This window comes from Dasypus novemcinctus, chromosome 15 (genome assembly GCF_030445035.2).
Source record: "Dasypus novemcinctus isolate mDasNov1 chromosome 15, mDasNov1.1.hap2, whole genome shotgun sequence".
Taxonomy (NCBI): Eukaryota; Metazoa; Chordata; class Mammalia; order Cingulata; family Dasypodidae; genus Dasypus; species Dasypus novemcinctus.
In genome coordinates, this window is record NC_080687.1 from 89286678 (window position 1) to 89296334 (window position 9657).

At 38.8% G+C, this 9657-nt stretch overlaps 1 non-coding gene across 1 annotated transcript; it reads right to left on the reverse strand.

The window, feature by feature from the left end:
- Positions 1–311: 311 nt before the first annotated feature.
- On the reverse strand, positions 312–414 carry LOC111759523 (U6 spliceosomal RNA). Its single transcript, XR_002793481.1, has one exon. It is a non-coding gene; the product is annotated as a U6 spliceosomal RNA (small nuclear RNA).
- Between the last annotated feature and the right edge of the window lie 9243 nt (positions 415–9657).

The window sequence follows — 9657 nt, forward strand, 5'->3', positions numbered from 1 at the left end:
TTGCTTGCATTTGCTGTGTCTGTTCGTTGTGTGCTCATCCTCTTTTTAGGAGGCACCAGGGACTGAAACAGGACCTCCCCCATGTGAGGGAGATGCCTAACCGCTTGAGCCACCTCCACTTTGTTGTGTCTCTCAGTACATTTTTTCCCCTTGTGTCTCTTGTGTCATCTTGTTGTGTCAGCTCGCCATGCCAGTCTGTTATGTCAGCTCACTAGCTCAGTCATCTTCTTTAGGAGGCACTGGAAACTGAACCTGGGACCCAGGTGGCAGGTGGGAGCTCAATAATTTGAGCCACATCTGCTTCCTTGTTTTGAATTATGGAATGCTTCATGAATTTGCGTGTCATCCTTGCACAGGGGCCATGCTAATCTTCTCTGTATCGTTCCAATCTTAGTATATGCACTGCCAAAGTGAGCACTCTAATGTGTTCTTGATCTCACCTATCATGTCTCTCATTCCCATGAGCTCCATTATTTTTCTATTCAGGTTTTCAAATTCTTCTTTTTGCTCATTCATTGTTTTCTTGATATCCTTTATCTCTTTAGCCATATTGTTTTTCCACTCATTAACTGATTTTAGGAATTTGTATGAATCTCAATTAGTTGTCTCACATCCTGTGTCTAATCTGGGGCTTTGATATATTCCTTTGCTTGGGCCATTTCTTCCATTTTTCAGTATGGCTTGTAATTTTTTACTGATGTCTAGGCATCTAATTATGATGGTGAATTTATTTTTGATGCTCAATTTCTTTTGTAGGGATTTAGTAGCAGGAGGCTGTGTTTACTGTTGTTCTTTGGTTCTTGGTTCAACCTGTTCTGGGTCTTTAGGATTATCCCTGTTAGTTGCTCAGTTCTGGGCTCTGGACCCAGTTATGGGTTGCAGAACTGCTTCCTTGGGCGTTGGGGAGGGAGGTGGAAAAAGCCTTTCCTGCTCATTTATATTTGATTTCCTCACATGCACTTCCTTGGTAGGCCAGCAGATAGCACTCATTGGCAGTCCTCTCAGTTTAAAATCTGGTTGGAGTGTGTGAGCTCCAACAGGGACAGGATCATTGTGATAGAGGATCCTGCCTGAATGCTAAGAGCCTCATAATTTAAAGTTTCTCAGAAGTTGTTTCCCAACCTTTCCTGGCAGCCCCTTTTCTCTTCCCATGTAGGAAAAATTTCCAATCCCCACTGCGTCCTTAACAACCCGGTCTGATCAGCAGGGAGGGCGATTGAGAGCATCAGGTCTCTTCAGTCCTGTGTGGGCTCCTGGCCTGGAAGCGCACCTGGGACACAGCAGACCAAGTTCATGCCTCCAAAGCTGAGTCAGCCATTGGTGTGTCCCTCTCTCTCTCATTTCCTGGGGCAGTCCCCAGGGCTACCAGCCCAGGGCTTGAGGATTCAAGATTGCCTGTAGGGTGGGGAGGGTGCCAGCAGCTGCAGCTGCAGCTTTAGCTCACAGTTTTGTTGCTGAGACTGTTTTCCTTTGTCCTGCTCTCATTGTTGGGTGGTGTCCGGCCTTCTTCTGGTGTCCTAAACCCTAGAACGCTTTTTCCCAAGCTATTTCTGCCTGCCCTCTAGCTACTTTTCTGGGAGAGGAGAGAGTCCCACATCTTTGCCATCTGTCATTTTCCCAGAGATACAAAACTAATTTTTTAAAAACCTAACTTGGAAGGGGAAACTTTGGATACTGGTTATTTTCTAGAATTTAAAAAAATAAATCAATTTTATTGATGCATATTAATAAAGCATACCATTCATCCAAAGTATACAATCAATGGTATTTGGTATAATCACATAGTTGTACATTCCTCACTTCAATCATGATTAGAACATTCTCGTAATTTCAATAATAATAATAAACAAAAAACAGACAAGCAAACAAACAAAAAAATTCCTCACTTATCAATCTCTGTGTGCTTCCCCCACTGTACATAGCTGCTGTTTCTGGCTTTTCAATCCAAAATGTATAATCAATGGCTTTTAGTATATTCACAATATTTGTATATTCACGGGAAGCGGACTTGGCCCAGTGGTTAGGGCATCCGTCTACCACACAGGAGGTCCGCAGTTCAAGCCCCGGGCCTCCTTGACCCGTGTGGAGCTGGCCCACGTGCAGTGCTGATGCACGCAAGGAGTGCTGTGCCACGCAGGGGTGTCCCCCGCGAAGGGGAGCCCCACGCGCAAGGAGTGCGCCCTATAAGGAGAGCCACCCAGTGCAAAAGAAAGTGCAGCCTGCCCAGGAGTGGCACTGCCCACACGGAGAGCTGACACAACAAGATGACGCAATAAAAAGAAACACAGATTCTCGTGCTGCTGACAACAACAGAAATGGGCAAAGAAGATGCAGCAAATAGACACAGAGAACAGACAATTGGGGTGAGGGGAAAGGAGAGAGAAATAAATAAATAAATAAATAAATCTTTAAAAAATATATTTGTATATTCATAATCTCAAAAATTTAGAACAATTTCATTACTCCAAAAAAAAAAAAAGACTCCACACTCCTTAGCATTCCTTCCTCAGACCTACATACCCACAAATCTCATTTCATCTTTATAAATTGATTTATATTTACATTTCATATAAATGGAGTCATACAATATGTAGTACCCTGTGTCTGGTCTCCTTTACTTACAATAACTTTTTTTGGCTGATATTAACATTTTGTACTATTAACTTACATTTTTTTCAGCTTCAAAGAAAAAACTGTCTTATCTATGCAATTCTACCCATATTCATGTTTCATATAATATATTTATATTTCACATAATATATTTAGTTCATAATAGGGCAATCATACAATATTTTTCCTTTTCTATCTGGCTTGCTTCACTCAACATAATGTCCTCAATCTTTATCCATGTTGTTGTATATTTCACGACTTCATTTCTTCTTACTGCTGCATAATATTCTACAATGTGTATAATGCCACAATTTGTTTATCCATTCATCAGTTGATGGACACTAGGTTGTTTCCAACTTTTGACTAACATGAATAATGCTGCTATGAACATCAGTGTGCAGATACCTATTCATGTCCCTGCTCTCAGTTCTTCTGGGTACATACCTAGCAATGGTGTTGCCAGGTTCCACAGCAAGTCTATATTCAACTTCCTTAGGAACTGCCAAACTGTCTTCCACAGTGGCTATACCATTCTACATTCCCACCAACAGTGTATATGCATTACTGTCTCTCCACATCCTCTCCAACATTCACTGTTTTCTTACTTTATTTTTTTAAAGATTTATTTATTTATTTCCCCTCCCCACCTCCCACCCCGGGGGTCTGTTCTCTGTGTCTATTTGCTGCATCTTGTTTCTTTGTCCGCTTCTGTTGTTGTCAGTGGCACGGGAATCTGTGTCTCTTTTTGTTGCATCATCTTGCTGTGTCAGCTCTCCATGTGTGCAGCGCCATTCCTGGGCAGGTTGCACTTTCTTTCGCACTGGGCGGCTCTCCTTACAGGGTGCACTCCTTGCGTGTAGGGCTCCCCTATGGGGGACACCCCTGCATGGCAGGGCACTCCTTGCACGCATCAGCACTGCACATGGGCCAGCTCCACACGCGTCAAGGAGGCCCAGGGTTTGAACTGCGGACCTCCCAGGTGGTAGACGGACGCCCTAACCACTGGGCCAAATCTGTTTCCCTTCTTTTTAATATCGGCCAGTCAAATAGGTGTGAAATGATATTTCATTGTAGTTTTGATTTGCATTCCTTAATTGTTAGTGATGTTGAACATTTTTTCAAGTGTTTTTTACCATTTGTATTTCTTCGTTGGACGCTTGTCTTTCTGTGTCTTTTGTCCATATTTTAATCAGATACTTTGTCTTCTTATTGTTGAGTTATATGATCTCCTTATATATCATGGATATTAAACCCTTTGCAGATATGTGATTGCCAAATATTTTCTCCTGTTGAGTCAGCTGCCTTTTCACCCTTTTAACAAAGTCCTTTGAGGTGCTAAAGTGTTGAATTTTGAGGAGGTCCCATTTATCTATTTTTTCTTCTGTTGCTTGTGCTTTGGGCATAAGGTTTAAGAAACTACTGCCTACCACAAGATCTTGAAGATGTTTTCCTACATTTTCTTCTAAGAGTTTTATGGTTGTTTTTATATTCAAGTCCTTGATCCATTTTGATGTAATTTTTGTATAAGGTGTGAGATAGGGGTCTTCTTTCTTTCTTTTGGATATATATATCCAGTTCTTCCAGCACCATTTGTTGAATAAACTGTGCTGGCTCAGTTGGGTGAGCTTAACAGCCTTGTCAAAAATCACTTAAGTGTAGATGTGAGGGCCAATTTCTGAGTTCTCAATTTGGTTCCATTGGTCAATCTGTCTGTCTTTATGCCAGTACCATGCTGTTTTTACCACTGTAGCTAAGTAATATGTTTTAAAGTCAGAAAGTGAAAGTCCTCCAACTTTGTTCTTTTTTTTTAAAGACATTTTTGGCTATTTGGGACCCCTTAACCTTCCAAATAAATTTGATTATAGACTTTCAATATCTGCTAAAAAGGCTGATGGGATTTTTTATTGGGACTGTGTTGAATCTGTAGATCAGTTTAGGTAGAATTGACATCTTAACAATATTTAGTCTTCCAATCCATGACCATGGAATGTTTCCACTTCTTTGTCTTCTTTGGTTTCTTTTAGCAAAGTTTTGTAGTTTTCTGAATACATGTCCTTTATGTCCTCGGTTAAGTTTATTCCTAAGTATTTGATTTTTTAGTTGCTATTATAAATGGAAATTTTTTTCTGATTTCCTCTTCAGATTGCACATAAGTAGTATATAGAAATCCTTTTAATTTTTGCTTATTAACCCTATATCCCATTGCTTTGCTGAACTCATCTATTAATTCTAGCAGCTTTCTTTTGGATTTTTCAGGATTTTCTAGATATAGGATCATATCATCAGCGAATAGTGAAGGTTTTACTTCTTCCTTTCTTATTAGGGTGCCTTTTATTTCTTTGTCTAGTCTAATAGCTCTAGCTAGAACACCTAGCATAATATTGAATAATAATGGTGACAGTGGTTATCCTTGTCTTGCTCTTTTTTTAAAAAAAAGATTTATTTTTTATTTATTTCTTTCCTTTTACTCCCCTACCCCCAGTTGTCTGCTCTCTGTGTCCATTCGCTGTGTGTTCTTCTGCTTCTATCCTTATCAGCGGCACCAGAAATCTGTGTTTCTTTTTGCTGCATCATCTTATTGTGTCAGCTCTCTGTGTGTGCGGCGCCATTCTTGGGCAGGCTGCACTTTCTTTCACGCTGGGCGGCTCTCCTTATGGGGTGCACTCCTTGCACATGGGGCTCCCCTACGCAGGGGACACCCCTGCGTGGCACGGCACTCCTTGCGTGCATCAGCACCGCGCATGGGTCAGCTCCACATGGGTCAAGGAGGTCCGGGGTTTGAACTGGGGACCTCCCATGTGGTAGGCAGATGCTCTATCCATTGGGCCAAGTCCTCGTCCCCTTGTCTTGTTCTTGATCTCAGCGGGAAAGCTTTCAGTCTATCACCATAGCTGTAGGCTTTTCATATATGCACTCTACACGTTGAGAAAGCTTCCTTCTATTCCTATCGTTTGGAGTGTTTTTATCAAGAGAGGGTGCTGTATTTTGTCAAATGTCTTTTCTGCATCAATTGCAAAGATCATGTGCTTTTTCTTCTTCAATTTATCAATGTGGTTTTTTGTTGTTGTTGTTGCTGTTTTAAAGATTTATATTTTTATTTATTTCTCTCCCCTTCCCCAAGTTGTCTGCTCTCTGTGTCCATTCACTGTGTGTTCTGTGTCCACTTGCACCCCAGGTGGCACCGGGAAACTGCGTCTCTTTTTTGTTGCATCATCTTGCTGCGTCAGCTCTCCGTGTGTGCAGTGCCACTCCTGGGTGGGCTGTGCTTTTTTTGTGCAGGATGGGTGTCTTGCAGGGCACACTCCTTGTGCTTGGGGCACCCACACATTGGGTTGCCCCTGCATGGCACAGCACTCCTTGTGCATGGCAATTCTGCACATGGACCAGCTCACCACACGGGTCAGGAGGCCCTGGGTCTCAAACCTGGACCCTCCCATATGGTAGGCAGATGCTCTACCAGTGGAGCCACATCTGCTTCCCTATCAATGTGGTTTATTATACTAATTGATTTCCTTGTGTTGTATCACCCTTGCATATCTGGAATAAAACCCACCTGATTGTGGTGAAAAGTTCTTTTAATGTGTTTTTGGATTCTGTTTGCAAGTATTTTATTGAGGATTTTGGCATCTATATTTATTAGAGATATTAGTCTGTAGTTTTCTTTTTTCATAGTATCTTTCTATGGTTTTAGTATTAGGGTAATATTGGCTTCATAGAATGAGTTTGGTAGCATTCTTTCCAGTTCAATATTTTGGAAAAGCTTGAACAAGATCAGTATTCATTCATCTTTGAATGATTAGTAGAATTCACCTGTGAAACCATCTGGTTCTGGGCTTTTCATCTTTGGGAGGTTTTCGATGACTGTTTCAATCTCTTCACTTGTGATTGGTTTGCTGAGGTCTTCTATTTCTTCTGACGTCAGTGCAGGTGGTTCATGTGTTTCTAGGAATTTGTCCATCTCATCTACATTTTCTACTTTTTTGGCATACAGTTCATAGTATCCTCTTATGAGCTCTCTTATTTCTAAGGGGTCAATGGTAATGTCCCCTCTCATTTTTAATTTTATTTATTTGCATCTTTCAATTTTGTTGATCTCAAAGAACCAACTTTTGGTTTTGTTGATTCCCTCTATTGTTTTTTTGTTCTTGATTTCATTTATTTCTACTCTGATCTTTACTATTGCTTTCCTTTGGCTTGGCTTGGGATTAGTTTGCTGTTCTTTTTCTGGTTCTTCCAGGTGTGCAGTTAGATCATCAATTTTAGCTCTTTCTTCTTTTTTAATATAAGCATTGAAAGCTATAAATTTCCCTCTCAGCACTGCCTTTGTGGTGTCTCATAGGTTTTGATAATTTGAACTCTCATTTTCATTCATCTCAAGATATTTGTTGAATTCTCTTGCAATTTCTTCTTTGCCTCTCTGGTTGTTTAAGAGTTTGTTTTTTAATCTCCAAATATTTATGCATTTTCCCCTTTTCTTCCCATTATTGATTTCCAGCTTTATTCAGTTATGATCAGAGAAAATGTTTTGTATAACTTCAATCTTTTTAAATTTATTGAAACTTGTCTTGTGACCTAACATATGGTCTATCTTATAGAAGGATCCATGAGCACTTGAGAAGAATATATATCCTGCTGTTTTGGGATGCAATGCTCTATAGATATCTATAAGGCCAAGTTCATTTATCATATTATTCATGTCTTTTGTTTCTTTATTTATCCTCTGTCCAGATGTTCTATCCAATACTGAGAGTGGTGTATCGAAGTCTCCACCTATTACTGTAGAGACATCTATTTCTCCCTTCACTTTGCCAGTGTGTGCCTCATGTATTTTGGGGCACTGAGATTAGGTGCATAAATATTTAGAATAGTTATTTCTTCTCACTGAATTGCCCCTTTTATTAATATATAATGACCTTTTTCATCCCTTATAGCAGTTTTGCATTTAAAATCTATTTGTTCAATATTAGTATTACTATTTCAGCTCTTTTTTGCTTACTGTTTGTTTGGAATATCTTTTTCCAGCCTTTCACTTTTAATCTGGTCATGTGCTTTCATCTGAGGTGAGTATATTATAGACAACATATAGATGGCTCATATTTTTAATCCATTCTATAGTCTGTGTATTTTGATTGGGGAGTTCAAGCCATTAACATTCAATGTTATAATTGTAAAGGCATTACTTACTTCATTCATTTTGACCTTTGGCTTTCTCTTGTCATATTGTATTACAGTCTTTCTTTTTTACCTTTTCTAATAATCTTCATTTCTACACTTTTCTCCAAGTCTCTTGCCCTTGTTTTTTCCTTTCAGGCTGCAGCATTCCCTTTAGTATCTCTCGTTATTCTGGTCTTTTGGCAACATATTCTATCAGTTTTTGTTTGTCTGTGAAGACTTTGAACTCCCCTTCATTTTTTAAGGACAGCTTCACAGGATACAGAATTCATTGCTGGCAGTTTTTCTCTTTCACTACCTTAATTACATCATACCACTTTCTTCTCTCCATGGTTTCTGATGAGAAGTTGGCATTTAATCTTGTCAAGTTTCCCTTAAATGTGATGCTTGGCTTTTCTCTTGCTGATTTCAAAATCTTCTCTTTATCTCTGATATTGTTATTCTGAATAGTAGGTGTCTTGGGGTAGGTCTATTTGTGTTTATTCTGTTTGTGATCCTTGTCCTTCTTGGATATTGATATTTATCTCTTTCATAGGGTAGGAAAGTTTTAGTCATTATTTCCTGAAATATTCTTTCTGCTCCTTTCCATTTTCTTCTCCTTCTGAGATACTTGTAATGCATATGTTTTTGCATTTTACATTGTCATTCAGTTCCCTGAGACCCTGTTCCATTTTTTCCATTCTCTTCTCTATTTTCCTGTCTTTTCCAATCATGTGTTCTGTCTTTGAAATCACTAATTCTGTCGTTAAGCAATTCAAATCTGCTGCTATGTGCCTCTAATGTATTTTTAGTCCTTCCATTGTGTCTTTCATTCCCATAAGATCTGTTACTTTTCTTTGCTGACTTTCAAATTATTCTTTATGCTCACCCAGGGTCTTCTTAATATTGTTTATCTCTTTAATCATATTTTCTTTCAATTTTTAAAATTGATTTAGGAGAGTAGTGTGGTTATCATTGATTAATTGTATTAAATCCTGAGTCTCTTCAGGATATTTGGTTTGTTCCTTTGGCCAGGCCATCTCTTCCTGTTTCCCAGTATGGTTTATAATTTTTGGCTGATATTTAGGCACCTGATATGTTGGTGAATTTACTCTGATGGCCAATTTATCTCCCTTGCCTATTTTTATTTTTTCACAGTTCTTCTTTGATATTTGGTTCAGCTTATCCTAAGTCTTTAAAATTGCCAAGCTTAAGTTATAGAGTCATGCCAGGGACTCACTAATGGGGTGCAGACTTTCTCCCAGGGGTGGGGTAAAGAAAGCTCTAAAAGCAGTTTTATACCACTGCCATGGTAGTTGCCATGGGTCCCAAGGGGAGGGAGAGAGAGGAATAGAATAGATGGAACAGGGGGCATTTTGGGGAAAATGGTAGTGTTCTACATGATCTTGCTATGATGGATACAGGCCATGTTAAATTACATCAAAATTTAAAAAGTCCAAAATGTAAACCATGTGTAAACCACTAACCATGGTTAGTAGCTATGTTTCAATATTTGTACATCAATTGTAACAAACGTACCATCCACATATAAAATGTTATTAATAGGGAAAGGGGGAAAAGAGGGAAGATATTGGGTATATAGGAGTCCCCTGAATTTGGTATTCGACTTTTCTGTAAACTAAAACTTCATTGAAGATAAAATGAAAAAAGTAAGGCCCTGGGGGAATAAAGGGAAGAAAATGTCACTAAACATATTGGACAACAGATATTACAGTAGTGAAAGGTAAAATGTCAAAAAAAGTCTTTTTAAATATTTTTTCATTAGTTTCTATTATCCTAATTTTTTTATTTAAAAATTTTTTTGGTATTTTATTTTTTATTTTTAAAACTACCATTATTATTTAATTTTCTTATGAATTGTATTTTATTATTTTA